We start from the raw sequence: 23,675 nt of genomic DNA on the forward strand, positions 1-23,675 counted from the left end.
TCCGGAGGTAAATTCTCTTCTCTGTCACCAATAATTAGGATATTTTTGTTAGATTTTTTTTCCTTTATAGAATAGAATAAATTGCATAGGTTAGGATAGTTGCATGCATGTTCTACTTGATTGAAAAGACAATAAGTTTCTTTTAAAAATCTATCTTTGGAACAAAATTTCACTAATTTTTCAAAATTTTTATGATAAATTTGCTTGAGTTGTATTTGGAACATGATATTTGAGCTAAAGAACACACAACCTGTGAAAGATTTGAGCATTTATGAATGGTTACATTATTTAACCATAATTATTTCGTTCTTGTGTGTTTACTTCTCTGTGATTGTAATCTATATCTTGTTTTATCTTATATGTCCAATAGTTATTATATTTGCGTGCTTGCACATGATTGAGGCCATTATTTGTTTAAACTCACTCATCCAAATTAAGCCTACCCTTTTCAATTACCTTTGTTAACCACTTTGAGCCTTTAATTCCCATTTGTTCGATATTTTACCACATTACTAACCTTAAGCCGAAAAACAATCGTATATCCCAAATTGAATCTTTAGTTAGCTTAAGATAGAATTGTGTGTGCTAGTTAAGTATGGAAAATTGTGGGAACAAAAGTTGTTAAGGGAATGTGTCATGAAAATTTAAAGGGAATTTGGATACCTACTCATGTGAAACTACAAGAATTAAAAATCTATGTGCATTGACAAGCTTTATTTATATAAAAAAAAATTTATGAAAAATCAATAAATAAGGGGACAAAATTACCCCAATGTTGAATTCAGAATTCGAAGATCAGTGCACGTATGATAGAACCAAAAATATAAGTTGATACATGAGTATGGATTGAAAAAGGGAATTCTGGGTAGCTAGGTATGAACTTTAAAGATGACATTCAGTGTATACAAGTTATATTAGAGCTTGAGTTAATTAAAGATTCAATTTATTAACTCACTTGACAAAATATACACCCCTGCCTATACCTTAGCCCCATTACAACCTTGAAAAGACCTCATGATGTTTGCATTGGTATATTAACTAATGTTGATTGGTTAGGAGAAGAACAAAAGTTAGAAAGCATGACATACATACATTATCAGTGAGAGTTCAATGCTTGAATTTTCATGTTCCCTGCTTTCACGAGCTATTTTCTTGCACTTTTATCTGTTTTATTGTGTAATGATAAAATTAGTAGAATTTGATTTGTAATTGTTTTGAAGAGCTTATTTACTTTTGATTAAGTGGACAAGAATCATATAGTTGCATTTATTTATATATGTATAGGTTTGCACTGCATTTCATGAGTTTCTACATGTTCATACTTATTTCCTTATCTCCTTCAATTAAGCATGAGGACATGCTAATGTTTAAGTGTGGGGAGGTTGATAAACCACTATTTTATGGCTTATATTGTGTTTAATTGTGTGGTTTTATCATGATCCTTACCCACTTATTCATTAAATTAGCATGCATTTAGATTTCCTTCCTGAATTTATTACATGTTTGAAAACTGCTTCCTAGAGACTTTAATTATTTATTTTTAATTCTCCTTTATTCCATTCGATGCCGTGATTTGTGTGTTAAGTGTTTCAGACTTTATAGGGCATGAATGAGTTGGAGATTGGAAAGGAAGCTAGCAAAAAACATGGAAGAAACACAAGAATTTGAGGAGATAACCAGCGAGAAGTGACGCGGTCGCATGGCTCTCGCGACCGCGCGAAGGAGAGCAAATTGCAGTGACGCGGTCGCATGGCTCACGCGGCCGCACGAATAGGAAAAGTTCTGGCGACGCGGTAGCATGGACGACGCGAACGCGTGGCGAGGAAAAACGCGAATGACGCGTCCGCATGGATGACGCGATCGCGTGACATGTGCAATCTGCATAATCTACAGAATTCGTTGGGGGCAATTTTGGGCCCTATTTCGACCCAGTTTTCGGCCCGGAACAGCAGACTAGAGTCAGAGAACATGCAGAAACAATTAAGACATTCATTCAGAGACAGTTTCAGATCTAGTTTTATTCTCTTAGGTTTTTCTCTCTAGGTTTTAGAATTTTAATTTTCAATTGGTCTTAGCATTGGAACATTGAGAAGAATTATTTCCTCATCAAGACTTCATCATTCTAGTTTGTTTTCTTAACTTGGCTTCATTCTTCTATGTTCCTTGTTTTGTTCAATTTTGTTATTTGAATACTTTTATGATTAATTAATGCAAGGATTATTTCTTTTTAATTCAATTTCAATTCCAATAATCATGTCTTCTTTTAATTCCCTTTCATGTGTTATGGATTCTTTATTTACAATGCGTGAGTAGTTTCCTTACTTGATGGGGAGTTGATTAAAAGGAATTCTTGAGTTGGAAGGATTGAAAGAAAAAATTTGTAATTGGGTTAAATGTTGGATTGCTATCCTGTCACCAACGCCAATCCCTTTGAACTAAGTGGGTTGCAACTTGTGAACAGATCTGGCATTCTAGCTTGTTTGACTTTCCCTTACTTGGTAAAGGATAACCAGACAGAACAACCATTAATTATAAATTAATCTTACATTCACTCCACCAATAATAGAAATTCCAACCAATCAACTCCCAGTCAAGGTTTTTATTCACATTATTTAACTTTCCTCAATTTACATCCCAATTTACTTAGCTCAACTTCTTGGAACATCTGATTAATAAGATAGCACACTTTTCTGCAACTCGTTGGGAGACGACCTGGGACTTAAAACTCCCAGTAATTTTTAATTTAATTCTCTGTGACATATTTCTAAATTGATAGGCAGATTTTCGGTGAGTTAGGAACTATACTTGCAACGTAACCATTTTAATAATTTTTAATTCACCAGCTTTTGCGTCTCATCACTCTACCAACAACAATCCTCGGGTGTCAAATTTAGAAGAGGAATTTGGTTGTCACAAGTTCAACCCCAATAGAAACAACCGAAGTATTCAAACCTCGGGTCGTCTCACAAGGAATGGGCAAACATGTGCTTCAACATTGGTTAGAAATCCGAGGTTGTGAGTTATGAGCATAAAAATAAATGGGAATCTTAACAAGCAAGTAATCTTAGATTGCAAGAAACTAATGCAAATAACTAAGCAAGATATGAGTAATTTCAAACTAACAAAGTAACATCCAATATGATTCTATTCTAATCTAAACAAGTAACTATAACTAAAGCAAGTGATTGGGAAATTGGGTTCTCAAATATGAATAATAAAAGCAACTCTTGGCTAGGTTTGGGAATTGGGGTCACCATCCTTGTCTAATAACCATATCTTGACAATTATGAGGAACCAAACTCATTAAGTCTACTTCTATACTTGAAGTACGTCAAATGGTTTGGTCAACATCAACCCATAAGTTCTAACCTCACTACTAATTAACTTGGTAGAAGGTTAGCGTCAATGGTTATCAAATTGACCACTAAGGGCTCTCAAATCATCAAATCCATTAGACCCAATGACTCAAGTTTACCCAATTCCCTTGGCCTAGGCCAAGAGTAAAGAGAACTACTCCATAATCAAAGTAAGCAATTCATCAAACACATGGTAAGCATTAGCAAAAGACATGTTCAAAATAGCAATTAAATTGAAATTAACAAGTACCCACTAACAATCATCAACATACAATCATCCAAACAACACAATTAAACATAGAAATCACCGATATAACATCAACAAGCCAAGATTCACAACATTCATGAAATGGGTATAAAATGACAATTGACAAGAATTCATGAAACCATCACAAGATGTAAGCAAAATTATACTAGGAAATTCAAATTGAACAATTAAAACTAGTAATTAACAAGATCCAATTCACAATTCAACAAAGGAAGATCAAATTAAAACTAGATCTAGAGAGGAACAAGGGCTTCTCTCTCTAGAAGAACAAAGAACCAAAAAACTAGCTAAAATTGTGTCCTAGTATAAAATGGTTGATCCTCCTTTTCCCTCTAGCATCCTTGGGTCTTTTCCATGCAGAAACAGCTTGAAATTGGGCTTGATGAGCCTCAGAAATCGTCAGGCACGATTTTCTTTAATGAGGTCACGTGCAGCTTCCCACGCGTGCGCGCCATGCGTGCGTGCGCGCCGATTGTTTTTGTGATCCACACGTGTGCGCCAAGTGCGCATGCGCGTCGATAGGAGTTTTCTGATCCGCGCGGATGCGTTCATCCTTACGCGCCGCTTCCAGCCAACCTCATCCACGCGTGCGCATGGAGTGCGCGGGCGCGCCAATGCTGCTTTTTCCAAAATTTCAAGTTTTCATGTTCCTCCCTTTTGTACATGCTTTCTTTCTCTCTTCTAGGCCATTCCTACCCTATAATTCCTGAAATCACTCAACAAATACATCACGGTATCGAATGGCAATAGAAGAGGATTAAAATATGGCAATTTTAAGGCAAAATAAGCATGCTTTTCCATCATGGAGCAATATTAGGAAGTGAACACAAGACCATGCATTTCATGTGAATAAGTGTGAGAAATATTGACAAAACCTCCCAAATTCTACATAATATAAACCACAAAATTGGGGTTTATCAAATCTCCCCACACTTAAACCAAGCATGTCCTCATGCTTAAAATAAAAAGACCAAAGATCATGGTGAGAAAGGGTTTATGAAATGCAAACTACCTAAGTGGATGCATGCAATTGATGTAAAATCATCTACCTACTTGGTCAAGAGTAAATCTATCCTCCAAGAATACATGTGAGCATATAGGGTGAAAATAGTATGTAATTCATGAATCCTACCAAATTGAACATCACTAAGGAGTGCATATGACTTGCTAAACGAACGCTTGTGAAAGCCAGAAACAAAGAATTGAGCATCGAACCCTCACCGGAAGTGTATCCGCTCTATTCACTCAAGTGTATAGGGTTCGTCGCTCAATCCTCTCCTAATCATGCTTTCCAAGATTTATCTTTCATCTAACAATCAACAGTTACTTAATGCATGCTTACAAGTATCACGAGGTCTTATTCATGGGTTGTAACGGGGCTAGGGTGAGGGTAAGGATGTATATGGCCATGTGAGCTCAAAATTTGAGTCCTTGATTAACCTAGGATCCCACTAGACACATAGAGCAACCTATACAACTATAATGCATTACCTAGCTACCCTTGAGTTTCACTTTTTGCATACTCATGCATTTTTTTTAATTCACACCCATATGCATTGTTTTCTTCATTACTTTGTCTTGGGGTTTCTTTGTCCCCTTTGTTGCTCTTTTTTTTTTACTATCCCCTTTTCTTGGGGGCCTTGTGAGCAAAAGTTTCAATGCATATAGTCCAATCATTCAATGCATGAATATGTTCCCAAATCCTAGAATTTTCAATTACACTACAATTACACACCTATATATCTACCCAAATTTCCCAAGTATACCCTAATTGAATGATACACATCCTAACTTACCTAAGCTAATCAAGGATCCAAATTTAGGGACATTCATGGTTTTTCGCTTAAGGTTGTTGATGTGCTCTATTTAAGAACAAAGAGGGATTTATTATGGGCTCAAAATTGGTTAGCAATGGTAGATAAAAGGGTTAAGACCATTTGGGAAAAGTGACTATTAAAATGATAGCCTCGATCATGTAAATGCATTCATACACAAAGTAATGGACATATAGAATTAGACAAAGCAAGGATCACAATCATAGAGAGAGAGAGATATGCACACAAGAATGGAAATAATGGTTAGAAGATGTAACCATGCAATAGGCTCGAAACTTTCATGCTTGTGTTCTTAGCTCAATCACTATGTTCCAAAATACATTCTTAAAGCAAGTTTACTGCAAAAAAAAAATTTCAAAAATTTGGTAGGTACCCCAAAACACAGTTTCTTGGAAAAGAAGTTATTGTTTTGACCAAGTAATTCTATAGAAACTAACTATCATGCAAGGAGTATTTACAGCAAAACTAACTACACATGCAATATGCTAACTACTAAGCAAAAAATAAATCCATGGGTATTGAAGGGAAGAGATTGTACCCATGGAGATCGGTCGTTCGACCTCTCCACACTTAAAAATTAGCACGGTCCTCCGTGCTACGAACAATGCGCAAAGGGCCGTCGTGACCGGAACCATCACTATCCTCTCTTTCAGAGCTCCCATCACTCGGGTTTGAGGTGGATGTAAATATTTCAGGTTCCTCCATGCTAGGGGTAACACAACGCAGAAGCTTCTTGATGTAAGTATATCGGCGTTGATTGCGCCGCTCATATCTAACAAGCTTCCAGGGAAGATCTTCTATCCTTTGATGTGTGGATCTTTGTTGTGGTTGTGATGATGAAGTGGAAGGAATAGTAGATGGAAGGGCTATGTCAAGGCTTGGGTTGTTCATGGGAAGATGTAAGTATTTTCCGGTTGGGACCACATCGCCCTTAGCCGGAACTATAATCTTTTTGTCCTTTGCTTCCCAAGGAATACACGCAGCAGCAACTAAATCAGATACCAATGCTGAAAATGGTAAATTACCCCGGTCGTGAACTTGACTCATCGCTTGCTTGACAAGAAGCGAAATGTTCACCGGTTTCTCCGTGAGAACACACCAAACAAGCAAGGCGAGGTCTGCCGTGAGGGATGACTTGTGGGTGCTAGGTAGCACATAGTGAGATAGGATCTGAGCCCAAGCTCTAGCTTTCACAGTGAGGAAGCGAGCGTCAATGCTCTTGGGCCTCATCCGGAGTCGACCTTGGATCCAAAATACCTCTGGCTCAGCAATGACTCGAAGGATCGAGTCCCAATCAAATCCAGACTTCTCTCGCTGACGTAAGATTTCTTGGTAGCCATCCATGTTACCTGGCACCGGTAGGACATTAAGCACTAGCTGAATAGCCTCTTCCGAAACTGGGACTTGCTTGCGGCGCATGTATACCGATTGAAGGGAGGAAAGATGGTAGCTAGTGTAGAACTCTTCAACCCAAGAGAGGTTGATTTCCCTTGGTTTCCTCAAAAGAAACTCCCATCCTCGTCGTTCAATGCGGGGTAAAATATAAGGAGCAACCTTGTCCGGCGGAGCAAGTAGATGCTCGGGATGATAGCTCCATACAGCTTTGGAGGGGAACATAAGTTCACAGAAGCGGTTGGGGAACCTTGAAGAGTCTTTCGCCGGTTTTCTCTTTTCCTTCTCATCAATAGGAGCGGGTGTCTTCGCTTTCTTAGTTAAGGATCTAGCTCCCAATGAAGGGTGCGCCTTAGAAGTGGATCTTTGGGGTGCCCTCCTTGCGGCTGGTTTCCTTGGAGCTTTCGCCTTGCCTTTCGCGGTGGCCATCCTAAGAAAGGAGGGGAAACATGAAAACATTAAACTCAAAGTATCATTTTAATAAAAACATGCAAGTGAAGGAGAGGAATCATAAAGACATGGGACACAACACTTGGCATGGGATGCAAGAGGAAGTAAAGCATGCAGTGGCATGAGAGGGGCAATCTCAAGCATCCATAACAAAGAGCAAGTCATATTCAATGAGTATCTAATTAGCAAGCAAAATGGACTCAATGCGTGTAAAGGATAACAAGTGAATGAGGCGAAGCATCCAATTGATAGTACATTGTCAAAAGAAACCAAAATTGTATTCATGCATTTCCTCGAACACTTGGTGTGCAATTATTAAGCAAAGAGTAATTATGAGATACTTAGTCAATTCAAAGCCCAAAATAGAACATCAACCATCACAAAAACATCACACATTGGCAAAGATAAGAAAAAAAATGACAAAAGATCCATTAAAGTAAATTTAACTCAATTCAACATCCATGGAAAAATAAGGAAAAAGGAAAAGTAAGCAAACAAAAAAAACAAGAAACATCATCATGTAAGTAAAAGAGAAACTAAGTAAAGCAATAAGAAGCATCTAACTAGAAGAAATAATGTAAAGAAAATGAAAGAAAAGAAATGAAAGAAGTGAAACCTTGAGAAATATAAGAGAATAAGGTTGAATCTTCTTTTGTGAAGATGAGAAAGAAGATAGGGGAGGTGTAGTGCCACCAGAAAAGGTGGTTGTCGTGAGTGGCCGGAGATAGTGGTGTGGATTGTGGAAGAAGGAGAAGAGGAGGGGTGTGATGGAGGAAGAAGAAAAGGAGAATTAAGAAAGAAAAGGGGTTGAGAAAGGGGAAACAGATCAGGGCGCGAAGTTATAAAACTGATTCGCGCAATCGGCGCGCGCGCGCACAGTGCGCTGGCGCGTCGGTGAGGGTGTTAGCAAGGGACGCGTGCGCGGAAATGGTGCGCATGCGCGAGGGGAGTTGTGCCTCTGGCACAGAAGTGGCACAAAGTTAGCATAAGTCTCTGGATTTTGTACCAAAGTTGGTGAATGGTGCAGGCGCGCAGATGCACACCTTGCGCGGACGCGTGCCTAAGAGAATTCGCGTTTGGCACGGGCGCGCACAACACGCGAACGCGTCAGTTTTGGCATAAGGTTGGCCCAAATGTGGCACAACTCTCTGGTTTTTGTACCAGGGAGTCCAGATATCGCCATCGGCGCGCGCGCACAGTGCGCTTGCGCGTCGATGGTGAAATTGCAACGGTGCGCGTAGGCAGCAAGTACGCGGACACATGAGTGCCTGGCGCGAGTTGGGCACAAAATGGGCATAACTCTCGGGTATTTGGCCCAAGAGGTGGAATTGCGCCACCGGCGCGCGCGCGCACCGTGCGCTGGCGCGTCAGTGCCCATTTTCATTTTTCTATCTCTTTTTTTTTATATATAACAAGACCTATTCTAACACATTCTTGGTAGGTGCTTAAGCTAGTAGCCAAAGAGAATACTTCACAATATCATGCACAATCCAAAACATAGCATTCTCCCTACTTCAACAATTCATTCATACCAAAATGAGGAAAACTACATTAACATCCTAACTATTCAACAAGAAGAATAAAACTAGCATTCCTATGCAATTAATCAATCATCAAGAAATCACAAAATTCACCAGAATTTAAGGTTACAAACAAGATGGTATAAACAAGGAAGATCTTACCATTATGGGGTGCCTCCCACCTAGCACTTTTCTTTAATGTCCTTAAGTTGGACGGTCCTTTTCTTAAGCTTCTTCTCTCCTTGGTGCATCCTCCAATAGGTACACCTCTAGCTCTTTTGGGGGCTTGTAACCATGATACTTCTTCACTCTATGTCCATTCACTTTGAAAGTTGCTTCACTCTTGGGATCAAACAACTCCACCACTCCATATGGCTTTATCTCCTTCACCTTGAAAGGTCCTTCCCATCTAGAGCGGAACTTGCCAGGCATAAATCGAAGCCTTGAGTTGTATAGGAGGACTTCATCACCTTCTTGAAAGTCCTTTTTCCGGATGTGATGGTCATGAAATGCTTTAGTCTTCTCTTTATAGATCCGGGCATTCTCATATGACTCGTTCCTCAAACACTCAAGCTCCTCTAGTTGTAGCTTCCTAGCTTCACCCGCCTTGGCTAAATCCATGTTGCACTGTTTTACCACCCAATAGGCTCGATGCTCAATCTCTACCGAAAGATGGCATACCTTACCATAGACGATCCGGAAGGGACTCATCCCTATTGGAGTCTTGTAGGTCGTTCTATACGCCCATAGTGCATCTCCTAACCGGAGGCTCCAATCCTTTCTTTATGGATTGACCACTTTCTCCAAAATCCTCTTAATTTCCCGGTTGGACACTTTCGCTTGTCCATTTGTTTGCGGATGATAAGCAGTAGCAACCTTATGCGACACTCCATAGCACTTGAGCAATGCTTCTACCTTCCTGTTACAAAAGTGGGATCCTTGGTCGCTCACGATTGCTCGTGACGACCCGTAACGGCACACAATGTGATTTCTAATAAAAGAAACAACGGCATTGGTGTCGTCAAAGCGGGTAGGTATGGCCTCCACCCGCTTTGACACGTAGTCAACCGTTAACAGAATATATAGATACCCATTAGAGTTGGGAAACGGTCCCATAAAGTCAATGCCCCATACATCAAATATCTCACAGAACAACATGGGTTGCTGAGGCATTTCATCCCTTTGGGATGTGTTTCCCAACCTCTGACACTGATGGCAAGACACACACAACTGGTTAGCATCCTTGAATAAGGTTGGCCACCAGAATTCACAATCTAACACTTTTTTAGCGGTTCTTTGTGGGCCAAAGTGGCCACCACATTCAGACGAACGACAAGCTTCAAGAATTGGTTGGGTTTCAAATTCTGGGATACATCTTCGAATCACTTGGTCCACGCCTCTCTTTCACAAGTGAGGGTCATCCCAAATATAGTATTTGGAATCACTCCTCAACTTGTCCCTTTGGTTTTTCAAAAAGTTGGGAGGGAAGATTTTTGCAACCAAGTAGTTCGCCATTGGGGCAAACCAAGGAAAGCTATCCGACACAGCATGCAAACTATCCAATGGGAATGAGTCATTGATTAGAAATGGATCAAATTTTAAATTCTCAATACGGCTTAAATGATCCGCAACCAGGTTTTGAGATCCACTCCGGTCCCTAATCTCAATGTTGAATTCTTGCAAAAGCAAGATCCAACGTATGAGTCTAGGCTTTGACTCATTCTTTGTTAATAAGTACTTTAAAGCTGTATGATCTGTGTATACCACTATCTTTGACCCTAGCAAATAAGATCTGAATTTATCTAAAGCATGAACAATAGCTAAGAGTTCTTTTTCAGTAGTGGTATAGTTGGATTGTGCTGCATCTAGTGTCTTAGAAGAGTAAGCAATGACATAAGGGAGTTCACCATCGTGCTGTGCAAGCGCGGCACCTACAGCATGGTTTGACGCATCGCACATTATCTCAAATGGCAACGTCCAGTTGGGGCCTCGCACAATTGGTGCCGTGGTAAGAACTCTCCTTAGCTCTTCAAAAGCTTTCACGCATTCACTATCGAACTCAAAATCCACATCTTTTTGGAGTAGGCGCGACAATGGCACAATCTTGCTGAAATCCTTGATAAAGCGCCTATAGAATCCTGCATGTCCCAAAAACGAGCGGACCTCCCTCACAGATGAGGGGTGAGGTAAAGTGGTGATAACATTGACCTTGGTCGGGTCTACCGATATGCCTTCATGAGACACTACATGTCCTAACACTATGCCTTGTCGTGCCATGAAGTGACATTTTTCAAAATTTAAGACAATGTTAGTGTCAACACATCTAGCTAAGACCTTGGCCAAGTTCTCCAGACAACAATCAAATGAAGTACCATAAATGCTGAAGTCATCCATAAAGACTTCCAGACAATTCTCCATTAGATCGGAGAAGACACTCGTCATGCACCGCTGAAAAGTAGCAGGTGCGTTACATAGTCCAAATGGCATCCTTTTATAGGCAAAGGTGCCAAACGGACAAGTAAACGTGGTCTTCTCCTGGTCTTCAGGAGCAATATGTATCTAGAAGTAGCTAGTAAATCCATCAAGGAAGCAGTAGTGAGATTTACCTGCCAAGCAGTTTAGCATCTGATCGATGAAGGGTAAGGAATAATGGTCCTTCCGTGTAGCAGCGTTCAGTCTTCTGTAATCAATACATACTCGCCATGCATTTTGTACTCATTTATTGACCATTTCACCGTCGTCCTTCTTGACCGTTGTGATGCCCGACTTCTTGGGGACAACTTGAACCGGGCTCACCCACTCACTGTCGGATATTGGGTATATGATACCCGCATCCAGTAATCTGGTGACCTCTTTCTTCACTACATCAAGGATGGTCGGGTTGAGCCTCCTTTTTGGTTGCCTAACCGGCCTAGCTCCATCTTGGAGATATATCCTATGCATGCACTTGCGGGGGTCAATTCCCACAATATCTGCTAGGCTCCATCCTATTGCATTCTTGCACTTTCTTAGAATATCTAGGAGTCTTTCTTCTTCTTCACTTGAAAGCTCACTAGCAATAATGACCGGAAACCCTTGGTCGTCCTCTAAGAAAGCATACTTCAAATGAGATGGAAGGGGCTTCAGTTCACTTTTTTACTTCAAGCTGGGGCTCCTTTTCATCAAGCTCATGGAGTTCATTCTTGACAACTTTCTCATGTTTATCCTCTTGGTCATCCGTCTCCTCAACAATAGGGTAGCACAACTTATTGTGGTCTTCTTCTTGCACTTCCTCCACCACTTCATCAATTACATCACATTGGAGCACCGAATGTTCTTCGGCAAGATGTTTCATGGCTTCCTCTAAATTGAACTTGATAGTCTTGTCTCCAACCTCAAAGGAATATGTGCCGGTGAAGGCATCTAACTTGAATTTAGAGGTCTTGAGGAAGGGTCTACCAAGTAGAACGGAGGATGAGCTTCTATTTTCTGTTGGAGGCATTTCAAGGATGTAAAAGTCAACCGGAAAAACCAGATCCTTGATCACCACAAGTACATCTTCCGCTATTCCCATCATTGTGATCACACTTTTATCGACTAAGGCAAACCTCGCCGCCGACTTCTTTAATGGAGCTAAATTCAACTGCACATAGATAGAAAGTGGCATGATGCTTACACAAGCTCCCAAGTCACACATACAATCATGAAAAGTGCGTCCACCAATACAACAAGACACTAAGCAAGGTCCAGGGTCACCACATTTCTTTGGAATAAGTTCCATCAAGGAAGAAATTGAACTACCCAAGGATAATGTCTCCAATTCTCCTATCCTATCTTTGTGTGTACACAAGTCTTTCAAAAATTTTACATACTTCGGAATTTGTTGAATAGCATCAAGAAGGGGTATGGTTACCTCAACCTTCTTGAACACTTGAAGCATGTTCAAATCAAATTCCGGTGTTTTCTTCAGCTTCTTCACCATAGAAGGGAATGGAATAGGAATGAACTCATCTACTATAGCTTTCCTCTTGGGCTCCTTGAGGTTTACTCCTTCTTTCTCATGCCTTTTGTCTACCACCTCCGCTTCATGTGTAGCTTTAACAACCATTTCTTCCTCATAAATATCTCCCATGACTCTTGGAGGTATCTCCTCTAATATAGTTCCCGACAGTAGAGTGATGGCATTGAGACCGCCCTTTGGGTTTGGTTGGGGTTGGGATGGAAGGTTGGAAGAACTTGAGGGTTGGTTAGTGTTTAGTTGAACATGGTCATCTTTGAGAGCATGTTGGTGAGGTTAGCCAATTAAGCGCCCAAGGCATCGAATTGAGCCTTGTTGCTCTCATCTCGCTTCTCCATGGCGGCTCTAAGCTCATCAACTTGATTGTTGGAAGATGGAGGAGTTTGGTTTTGGTTTTGTTGTCTATGGTGTGGTGCTTGGTACTTGGTGTAGTTGTTTTGGTTTTGGTTAGAGTGGCCTTGGTTGGCTTGGTAGTTGGTGTTGTTATGGTGGTATTGGGATGAAGATTGGCTGTTGTTGTGGGGAGAAGAAGAGTTGTTCCATCTTTGGTTTTGATTGCTTCCTTGTGCATTATCCCTCCACCCTTGATGTTGATTACCACCTTGATGGTAATTGTTTTGGCCTTGAGAAGGGTAAGGTAGACGGTTGTTGTAATTCACATTGGCCACTACAAGAGCATGTTCCTCTTGAATTTGATGGCATTGATCGGTGTAATGTGTGGTGCTAGAGCACAAACCACAAATCCTAGGAGGGCCTTCAAGTTGAGCAACCATAGGCGGGGCTTGGATGGCTTGGATGGAGTAGTATTCCTTTTGATCCTTTTGTATTTGGGTGAGGATGGTAGTCATATCCCCAAGTGCTTTGGTTAGACTTGATTCGGAAGGAGATGGTTCTACCACACCCTTAAGAGGATTACTTCTTACCCTTGTGTGTTGTGTAGCCTCGGCAACATCTTTTATCAAATTCCAAGCTTCTCCCTCCGTTTTGTTTTTTGAAAGGGAACCACCGCTAGAAGCGGTAAGCAATCTTCTATCTTCCACACAAAGACCTCCGGTGAAGTAGCTAATGAGCAAGTGAGTGTTCATTCCATGATGCGGACAAAATTCCAATAGCCTCTTGAACCGAGACCAATACTCATACAAACTCTCTTGGTCTCTTTGCATTACGCCCGAAATCTCTTTCTGGATGTAGTCAGTCTTCTTCGGTGGAAAGAATTTATCTAAAAACTCTCTTCTCAAGAAATCCCAATTAGTAGCAATCTCATCCGGTAGCGAATAAAACCATGTCTTTGCTTGCCCTTCAAGAGAGAAAGGGAAGGCAAAAACCATGATAGCCACCTCATCGGCTCCATGCCTTCGAGCCGTAGAACAAGCAACTTGAAAATCTCTTAGATGTCGGATGGGGTCTTGGCCCGGCAACCCATGATATTTAGGAAGTAGATGTATCAAGCTACCCTTCAATTCAAAGTTTGGATCAAGGTTAGGATACCTTGCTTGCAACGGTTGAAGTATGATATCCGGAGCTCCTTGCTCATGCAAAGTGATCCGTCATGGCTCTGCCATGTGTGGCTCACCTGTAGGATGTAAAGATGTACTATTAGTGCCAACAGAAGAATAGGAAGTAGCGGACTCCAAGTCACTCTCAGTACCGCTTAGTGATTCGGTATGTTCCTCAAGAGAGGCCGAAGTACTAGCCATATAGTCCAACCACCATCTAGCTTGCCGAGTATGTAACAAAGTTCTTTCAATCTCGGGATCAAAATTAGCTAAGCTAGAATTCGGTTGACACCGAGTCATCAAACTTGAGACTCATAGCACAAATATAAAAGAAATCTAAACTAGAGCTAAGTATTGAAAACAATTAAAATATCTACAATATTCACATATTCACATAACCAATATCAAGGCATATGTTGCAACCATTCCACAGCAACGGTGCCAAAAATTTGATCGTGCCTCAAGGGTATATTGGTAATGATTTTCCTCAATAAAACTGCGTTGTAAGTATAGCTCTACCAACAACAATCCTCAGGTGTCAAATTTAGAAGAGAGATTTGGTTGTCACAAGTTCAACCCCAATAGAAATAACCGAAGTATTCAAACCTCGGATCGTCTCACAAGGAATGGGCAAACATGTGTTTCAACATTAGTTAGAAATCCGGGGTTGTGAGTTATGAGCAAAAAAATAAATGGGAATTTTTACAAGCAAGTAATCTTAGATTGCAAGAAACTAATGCAAAAAACTAAGCACGATATGAGTAATTTCAAACTAACAAAGTAACATCCAATATGATTCTATTCTAATCTAAACAAGTAACTATAACTAAAGCAAGTGATTGGGAAATTGGGTTTTCAAATATGAATAATAAAAGCAACTCTTGGCTAGGTATGGGAATTGGGGTCACCATCCTTGTCTAATAACTATATCTTGACAATTATGAGGAACCAAACTCATTAAGTCTACTTCTATACTTGAAGTACGTCAAATGGTTTAGTCAACATCAACCCATAAGTTCTAACTTCACTACTAATTAACTTAGTAGAAGGTTAGCGTCAATGGTTATCAAATTGACCACTAAGGGATCTCAAATCATCAAATCCATTAGACCCAATGACTCAAGTTTACCCAATTCCCTTGGCCTAGGCCAAGATTAAAGAGAACTACTCCATAATCAAAGTAAGCAATTCATCAAACACATGGTAAGCATTAGCAAAAGACATGTTTAAAATAGCAATTAAATTGAAATCAACAAGTACCCACTAACAATTATCAACATACAATCATCCAAATAACACAATTAAACATAGAAATCATCGATATAACATCAACAAGCCAAGATTCACAACATTCATGAAATGGGTATAAAATGCCAATTGACAAGAATTCATGAAACTATCACAAGATGTAAGCAAAATTATACTAGGAAATTCAAATTGAACAATTAAAACTAGTAATTAACAAGATCCAATTCACGATTCAACAAAGGAAGATCAAATTAAAACTAAATCTAGAAAGGAACAAGGGTTTCTCTCTCTAGAAGAACAAAGAACCAAAAAACTAGCTAAAATTGTGTCCTAGTGTAAAATGGTTGATCCCCCTTTTTCCCCTAGCATCCTTGGGTCTTTTCCATGCAGAAACAGCTTGAAATTGGGCCTGATGAACCTCAGAAATCACCAGGCATGATTTCCTTTAATGAGGTCACATGTAGCTTCCCACGCGTGCGTGCCATGCGTGCGTGCGCGTGTGGGTTGATAGGAGTTTTTTGATCCGCGCAGATGCGTCTATCCTTGCGCGCCGCTTCTAGCCAACCTCATCCACGCGTGCGCGTGGAGTGCGCGGGCGCGCCAATGCTGCTTTTTCCAAAATTTCAAGTTTTCATGTTTCTCCCTTTTGTACATGCTTTCTTTCTCTCTTCTAGGCCATTCCTACCCTATAATTCCTGAAATCACTCAACAAATACATCACGGCATCGAATGGCAATAGAAGAGGATTAAAATATGGCAATTTTAAGGCAAAATAAGCATGTTTTTCCATCATGGAGCAATATTAGGAAGTGAACACAAAACCATGCATTTCATGTGAATAAGTGTGAGAAATATTGACAAAACCTCCTAAATTCTACACAATATAAACCACAAAATTGGGGTTTATCAGTCACCAAGAACCTTTCTTGCATCTCCTTCATTATTAGGCTTGGCTGCCATGCTTTCAGCTTCTTGTTCGAAAATCTCTGTGAGGTTTCTTCCGGAGTATTTTGCTTTAGCTTGTTGTAAATGTCTCCTTAGAGTCCTCTCAGGTTCAAGATCAGGATTTAAGAGAAGTTCTTTATCCCTGTTCCTGTTCATAAACAAGAGAAAGAAAACAAGAAAGAAAGAAAAGAAGCTTCTATGCTGAAGTATAGAGGACTTCCAGTGAGATGTGAAGAAGAAAAGAAAATAAGAATGGAAATAAAATAAGAGAGAAAGAATTCGAATAAAAGAGAAGAAGAATACAAAAGTTAAGAAGAAAAAAGAAGCCAGAATTAAGATATTTTTGTTTTTATTTTTATTTATTAATGATATTCAAAAATAGAAGTTTAATTAATTAAAAAGATTCGAAAATTAAATAGTGAATTTTGAAAAGGAAAAGAGAGAAATAGAGAAGATATTTTCTAAAATTAGAAGAGAGAAGAATTAGTTAGGAAATTTTGAAAAAGAAGAAAGAGAAAATAAGTAACTAATGAAGAAAGATTTGAAATTAAAACAGGATAGAAGATTTGAAAAAGATTTGAATTTAAAATTTAAAATTAGAAAAGATAAGATAGAAATTGAAAAGATTTGAAAAAGATTTGATTTTAAAATTTGAAATTAGAAAAGATAAGATAAGAATTTGAAAAGATTTTAAAAAGAGTTGAAAGAGATAAGATTTGAAATTTGATTTTCGAAAAAGATTTGATTTTGAAATTTAAAATTTGAATAAGATAAGATAAGATTTTTGAGTTTTAAAGAAAGATAAAAAGATAAGATAGTGATTTGAAAAAGATATGATTTTTGAAAAGATTTGATTTTGAAAATTAAACTAAGATAAGATAAGATAATGATTTTGAAATTAAAATTTGAAATCTTTTTTATATTTTCGAAAATAAAGATAAAAAGATAGAAAAGATATTTTTTTTGAATTAATGAAGAAAGAGAAAAACAACTAAATGACACCAAACTTAAAATTTTTAGATCTAAAGATACTAAGTTTCGAAAATTTGAAAAAGAAAAAACACCAAAAGACACCAAACTTAAAATTTTAAAGATCAAAACAAGAAGGAAAACAAGAACAACTTGAAGACCAAGAAGAACACAAGGAACAAGTTTTCAAAAATTTAAAGAAATAAAGAAAACACACAAGACAACAAACTTAAGATTTGACACAAGACTCAAACAAAAGACACTATTTTTGAAATTTTTTTGGAAAAAGACTCAAGAAATTCGAACTCTAACAAGAACAAGAGCAAAAGCCTCAAACAAAAGATAAATATTAATAAAGAAAAGAAAAGATTTTTGAAAATTTTTTTATTTTTTTCGAAAAAATAAAAGACTCAAACAAAATTGAAGACAATACCTAATCTAAGCAACAAAATAATCCGTTAGTTTGTTCAAACTCGAACAATCTCCGGCAACAGCGCCAAAAACTTGGTGCACGGATTCCCACACTCTGTATAACTGAACCAGCAAGTACACTGGGTCGTCCAAGTAATACCTGAGGTTAGTCAGGGTCGATCCCACGAGGGTTGTCGGCTTGGATCAAACAGTGGTTATCTTGTAAATCTTAGTTAGGCGGATAGAAAATTTGTGTAGTTGTTTAAACGCATAAAAGTAAAGTAAAGATAACGTTACTCAGTAATTGTGAATTCGAATGATAAGAAGATGGTTAAGGCTTCAGAGATGCTTTGTTCTTCTGGATCAATACTTTCTTACTGTCTAATCCAACTGTGAATGATTTCTTCTATAGCAGGCTGTATGTGATCAACGCCGGTTTGAGCGGCCACCAATCTTCCTCTAGACTGAACACCAGGTTTAGTGCGCATCCAATCTGAATGAGGGTGAAGCTCCTTCAGTTCATTCCCTTGGTGATCCTACTCAAAACACTACAGACAAGGTCGGATCTTCCGTATCAGAGAATGTTGCTCCTTGATTCTAGCCTTTACCACAAAGACTCTAATCTCCCCATACCTCGGCTGAACTGATGTCTCGAGAAGTTCCCAACGAAGTCGTAGATTAGCTGTCTAAGAGACGTATCCTCAAGCTAGTGGTTCATTGATATCCGATGAAAGACGCTCGCTGAACCCATGTAGAATAGGGATAATTTTTTACGGTTCAACTCATTCATAAGGTTGAAGAACGAAGATACATCTTAGGAGAGAATCAAATAAGAATGGAAATAGAACAGTAGTGCTTTTATTAATCCATAAAACTCACTAGAGCTCCTAACCTTAACCTAGGAGGTTTAGTGACTCATGCTGATAGAAGAAATACAAAATGAAACGTAAAAGTGGGCAAAAGTCCCTAACAAGGGTGGACTCTTGTCTATATATACTAATCTAATAACTAAATTATACAAAAATATGATAGGCTTAGACTTGTAGTGCGAAAATCCACTTCTGAGACCCACTTGGTGAGTGTTTGGGCTGAGCTTTAGTGTCTCCCACGTGCTAGGAGGCTTCTTGGGTGTTGAACGCCTGCTTGGGGCACCTTTGTGGGCGTTGGATGCCAGCTGCTCCCTTTTGGGCGTCCAACGCCAGGAAGGGGGTAATAGCTGGCGTTGAATGCCAGTTTTGGGCCTTCATCTCCAAAGATAAGTATAAACTATCAAATATCAATGGAAAGCTGATGAGCGGATAATTTATACGCTTTTTGGCATTGTTTTTAGTATGTTTTTAGTAGAATCTAGTTACTTTTAGGGATGTTTTCATTAGTTTTTATGTTAAATTCACATTTCTGGACTTTACTATGAGTTTTTGTATTTTTCTGTGATTTCAGGTATTTTCTGGCTGAAATTGAGGGATTTGAGCAAAAATCAGATTCAGAGGTTGAAAAAGGACTGCAGATGCTGTTGGATTCTGACCTCCCTGCACTCAAAGTGGATTTTCTGAAGCTACAAAACTCAAAATGGCGCGCTTCTAATTGCGTTGGAAAATAGACATCCAGGGCTTTCCAGAAATATATAATAGTCCATACTTTGGCCGAGTTTAGACGACGTAAAAGGGCGTTGAACGCCAATTCTACGCTGCTGTCTGGAGTTAAACGCCAGAAACACGTCACAAGCCAGAGTTGAACGCCAGAAATATGTTACAAACTGGCGTTCAACTCCAAGATTGACCTCTACACGTGTAACATTCAAGCTCAGCCCAAGCACACACCAAGTGGGCCCCGGAAGTGGATTTATGCATCAATTACTTACTTCTGTAAACCCTAGTAACTAGTTTAGTATAAATAGGACTTTTTACTATTGTATTAGACATCTTTGGATCTGATCTTTGATAAGTTTTATGCTATCTTAGACTTTCATGGGGGCTGGCCATTCGGCCATGCCTGAACCATTATCACTTATGTATTTTCAGACGGTAGAGTTTCTGCACTTCATAGATTAAGGTGTGGAGCTCTGCTGTTCCTCAAAGATTAATGCAAAGTACTACTGTTTTTCTATTCAATTCAACTTATTCCGCTTCTAAGATATTCATTCGCACTTCAACCTGAATGTGATGAACATGACAATCATCATCATTCCCTATGAATGCGTACCTGAAAACCACTTCCGTTCTACCTTAGATTGAATGAGTATCTCTTGGATCTCTTAATCAGAATCTTCGTGGTATAAGCTAGATTGATGGCGGCATTCATGAGAGTCCGGAAAGTCTAAACCTTGTCTGTGGTATTCCGAGTAGGACTCTGGGATTGAATGACTGTGACGAACTACAAACTCGCGAGTGCTGGGCGTAGTGACAGACGTAAAATGAGGGTGAATCCTATTCCAGTATGATCGAGAACCTCAGATGATTAGCCGTGCTGTGACAGAGCATTTGGACCATTTTCACGAGAGGATAGGATGCAGCCATTGACAAGGGTGATGCCTCCAGACGATTAGCCATGCAGTGACAGCGCATCGGACCATTTTCCAGAGAGGATTAAAAGTAGCCATTGACAACGGTGATGTCCTTACATAAAGCCAGCCATGGAAAGGAGTAAGACTGATTGGATGAAGGCAGCAGGAAAGCAGAGGTTCAGAGAAACGAAAGCATCTCTATACACTTATCTGAAATTCTCACCAATGATATACATAAGTGTTTCTATCCTTATTTTCTATCTATTTATTATTTATGTTCGAAAACTCCATAACTATTTTATATCCGCCTGACTGAGATTTACAAGGTGACCATAGCTTGCTTCATACCAACAATCTCCGTGGGATCGACCCTTACTCACGTAAGGTTTATTACTTGGACGACCCAGTGCACTTGCTGGTTAGTTGTATCGAAGTTGTGAATGAAAAATGATTTATTAAGACGTGCGTACAGAGTTTCTGGCGCCGTTGTCTGAGATCACAAACTTCGTGCACCAAGTTTTTGGCGCCATTGCCGGAGATTGTTCGAGTTTGAACAACTGACGGTTCATCTTGTTGCTCAGATTAGGTAATTTTCTTTTTGTTTTATTTTCAAAAATTTTTCAAAAACCTTTCAAAAATTTCTCATCTGTTTTTGAAAAAAAATAAATCTTTTCAAAAATATATTTTTCTTCAGAATTTTTAAGAATGAATTCTAGAGTTTCATGAAGCATGTTGAAGCCTAGCTGGCTGTAAAGCCATGTCTAATTCTTTTGGATAGGGGCTTCCAACCATCAGCATAGAGGCAAGTTAATTGGAATGTCAGCCGTAGCATGTCTGAGTTACATACTAAAGCTTGGCTGGCTATTAAGCCATGCCTAACCCTCGGATTGGAGCTTTAGACTAAGAATACAAGATTCCTGGAATTCATATTAAAAAAAATTTTGAAATCCTTATTTTCTTTTTCCTATATGTTTTTTCGAAAAAAATATACAAAAATCCAAAAAAATAAAAAAATCATAAAAATAAAAAATATTTCATGTTCTTGTTTGAGTCTTGAGTCAAGTTGAAAGTTTGGTGTCAATTGCATATTCATCTTGCATTTTTCAAAAAATTCATGCATTCATAGTGTTCTTCATGATCTTCAAGTTGTTCTTGGTAAGTCTTCTTGTTTGATCTTGATGTTTTCATGTTTTGTGTCTTTTCTTGTTTTTCATATGCATTCTTGCATTCATAGTATTTATACATGAAAAAATTTTTAAGTTTGGTGTCTTGCATGTTTTCTTTGCATTAAAAATTTTTCAAAAATAAGTTCTTGATGTTCATCTTGACATTCAAAGTGTTCTTGGTGTTCATCTTGACATTCATAGCATTCTTGCATGCATTCATTGTTTTGATCCAAAATTTTCATGCATTGAGTCTTTTTCATGTTTTTCCCTCTCATCATTAAAAATTCAAAAAAAAAATTATCTTTCCCTTTTTCACTCATAAATTTCGAAAATTTGAGTTGACTTTTTCAAAACTTTTCAAAATCTAGTTGTTTTTATGAGTCAAATCAAATTTTCAATTTAAAAATCTTATCTTTTTCAAAATCTTTTTCAAAAATCAAATCTTTTTCATTTTTCTTATTTATTTTCGAAAATTTTAAAAATATTTTTCAAAAATCTTTTTCTTATCTTTATCTCCTAATTTTTGAAAATAACATCATCAATTAATGTTTTGATTCAAAAATTTCAAGTTTGTTACTTGCTTTTTAAGAAAGATTCAAACTTTGAGTTCTAAAATCATATCTTGTGATTTCTTGTGAATCAAGTCATTAATTGTGATTTTAAAAATCAAATCTTTTTCAAAACTAATTTCAATCATATCTTTTCAAAAATATCTCTTTATCTTATCTTTTTCAAAATTTGATTTTAAAATATCCTTTCTAACTTCTTATCTTCTTATCTTTTCAAAATTGATTTTCAAATTTGTTTCAACTAACTAACTAACTTTTTGTTTGTTTCTTATCTTTTTCAAAACTACATAACTAACTCTCTCTCTCTAATTTTCGAAAATATCTTCCCTCTTTTTCAAAGTTTCTTTTTAATTAACTAATTATTTTAACTTTTTATTTTAATTTTCAAAAATTACTAACCTTTTTCAAAAAAAATTTTCGAAAATCACTATCTCTTTTTCAAAAATTATTTTAAAAAATTCTCTTTCTCTCTCATCTCCTTCTTTTCTTCTACTCACACAGGGACCTCTATACTGTGGTAAAAAGGACCCCTATTATTATTATTTTTCTGTCCCTCTTTTTTCATATGAGCAGGAGCAAGGACAAGAACATTCTTGTTGAAGCAGATCCAAAACCTGAAAGGACTCTGAAGAGGAAACTAAGAGAAGCTAAATTACAACAATCCAGCAAGCACCTTTCAGAAATTTTCGAACAAGAAGAGGAGATGGCAGCCGAAAATAATAATAATGCAAGGAGGATGCTTGGTGACTTTACTGCACCTAAATCCAATTTACATGGAAGAAGCATCTCCATTCCTGCCATTGGAGCAAACAATTTTGAGCTGAAACCTCAATTAGTTTCTCTGATGCAGCAGAACTGCAAGTTTCATGGACTTCCATCTGAAGATCCTTTTCAGTTCTTAACTGAATTCTTGCAGATCTGTGATACTGTTAAGACTAATGGAGTAGATCCTGAAATCTACAGGCTCATGCTTTTCCCCTTTGCTGTAAGAGACAGAACTAGAATATGGTTGGAATCTCAACCTAAGGATAGCCTGAACTCTTGGGATAAGCTGATCAAGGCTTTCTTAGCCAAGTTCTTTCCTCCTCAAAAGCTGAGTAAGCTTAGAGTGGATGTTCAAACCTTCAGACAGAAAGAAGGTGAATCCCTTTATGAAGCTTGGGAGAGATACAAGCAACTGACCAAAAAGTGTCCTTCTGACATGCTTTCAGAATGGACCATCCTGGATGTATTCTATGATGGTCTGTCTGAATTAGCTAAGATGTCATTGGATATTTCTGCAGGTGGATCCATTCACCTAAAGAAAACGCCTGTAGAAGCTCAAGAACTCATTGACATGGTTGCTAATAACCAGTTCATGTACACTTCTGAGAGGAATCCTGTGAGTAATGGGACGCCTATGAAGAAGGGAGTTCTTGAAATTGATACTCTGAATGCCATATTGGCTCAGAATAAAATATTGACTCAGCAAGTCAATATGATTTCTCAGAGTCTGAATGGAATGCAAGCTGCATCCAACAGTACTCAAGAGGCATCTTCTAAAGAAGAAG

At 38.4% G+C, this 23,675-nt stretch overlaps 1 non-coding gene across 1 annotated transcript; it reads right to left on the bottom strand.

Annotated features, from left to right (window-relative positions):
- Nucleotides 1-23,224: 23,224 nt before the first annotated feature.
- On the bottom strand, nt 23,225-23,332 carry LOC112773792 (small nucleolar RNA R71). The gene has a single exon (XR_003188322.1). It is a non-coding gene; the product is annotated as a small nucleolar RNA R71 (small nucleolar RNA).
- Between the last annotated feature and the right edge of the window lie 343 nt (nt 23,333-23,675).

Source organism: Arachis hypogaea, chromosome 18 (assembly GCF_003086295.3).
Source record: "Arachis hypogaea cultivar Tifrunner chromosome 18, arahy.Tifrunner.gnm2.J5K5, whole genome shotgun sequence".
Taxonomy (NCBI): domain Eukaryota; kingdom Viridiplantae; phylum Streptophyta; class Magnoliopsida; order Fabales; family Fabaceae; genus Arachis; species Arachis hypogaea.